Source organism: Schistocerca gregaria, unplaced genomic scaffold, assembly GCF_023897955.1.
Source record: "Schistocerca gregaria isolate iqSchGreg1 unplaced genomic scaffold, iqSchGreg1.2 ptg001852l, whole genome shotgun sequence".
Lineage (NCBI taxonomy): Eukaryota > Metazoa > Arthropoda > Insecta > Orthoptera > Acrididae > Schistocerca > Schistocerca gregaria.
This window is the reverse complement of record NW_026063101.1, coordinates 869-2,175: the sequence shown is the minus strand read 5'-3', so window position 1 is coordinate 2,175 and position 1,307 is coordinate 869. Positions and strand designations below refer to the sequence as shown.

The 1,307-nt window shown below is 44.8% G+C and overlaps 1 non-coding gene across 1 annotated transcript; it reads left to right on the top strand.

Annotated features, from left to right (window-relative positions):
* The first annotated feature begins 614 nt into the window (after nt 1-614).
* On the top strand, nt 615-687 carry Trnak-cuu (transfer RNA lysine (anticodon CUU)). Its single transcript has one exon. It is a non-coding gene; the product is annotated as a tRNA-Lys (tRNA).
* The last annotated feature ends 620 nt before the right edge of the window (nt 688-1,307 follow it).

The window sequence follows — 1,307 nt, the reverse complement described above, 5'->3', positions numbered from 1 at the left end:
GGGCAGCGGCTGTGTAGAACGAAAACACAAATCCTCAGGGGTGTGAGCGTTTCGAGATGAGTCGTATACATGATATAGTTGGACGTCAGTGACCATGTGGCCTAATGGATAAGGCGTTGGACTTCGGATCTGATGATTACAGGTTCGAATGTTGTCACGCTCTTTTTTTTGCAGTTCTGAAAAAGAAACATACCGTTTTAATGTAGCAGTTGAGCAGTACGAAACCGTCTGAATGTTGCTGTTGACCATTTTTTGCTTGGAAATGCTCTTGAGCTTGAAACACACACAACAAGACCGGTGTTAACTAGCGAAATGGTCTGCAGAGTGCCGACACCGCGAGTTTTGACTGGCACTTGCACATCTAAAACAACGTCGGAAAGTAACTCGTTCGGCTTTTGAGTCACATAAAGTATGTGTGTTACTTTTGACGCCACTAGCTCTGCATGCTGTCATGCAATTTCTTTACCTCTCAGAAATGATTATGACATAAAAGTGAAGTACGTGACGAGTATGACGTTAGGAAAACATTAGGCAGCATGGAGAGATTCTCTATGGGACCACCCAACCCAAACGAGTTCTGTGTGACGTGCTATCCGGCAGGTATTCATCGAGGTAGCCGGCTAGCTCAGTCGGTAGAGCGTCAGACTCTTAATCCTAGGGTCGTGGGTTCGAGCCACACGCTGGGCGGAACGGAATTTGTTCCGCTGCAGATGTAAATTACGGTTTTTCTGATTAACGAGATGTAATGGAAATAGCAACTTTAAACTTTGCCTACGTCTCTGTCAGTCACAAGGAAACTGTATTTGAATGTGAAGGTGATTTTGTAGACATGTGTGGAAGACATGTTCTGAAATGCAAGTGTTGTAGTTTGGAGAGCACATCGGTTACGTGTCAGATGTGTAGCCAAGCAGTAATGGGTCGCCATAGCTGCAAATATTAGCCGGTAATATGAAGTGTTGTCAGCTGAAGTCTGATGACGCAGACGACCGTAAGGACGAAGTACCCAAGAGTACCGCTAGGCCGCGCCTCTTTAGCTCAGTGGTAGAGCACTGCTCTAATAAACCAGGCATCGGAAGTTCCATCCTCACAGGAGAAAGATGAATTTTGGAAATCAGTTGCGCGTCGTGGCCGTATAGCAAACAGTATCTGTGATGACGAACAATTAGCGACAGGCGTTTTTTTTAAGAATTACTCTCAGATGTGATTAAGGCGAATGGCGCAGATAAAGCATTTGCCAAAGCGGTACAGCATAAAGTGGCACGAGGCAGTCTCAATTACATTTTACAATTGTATTTCTCACATATCTT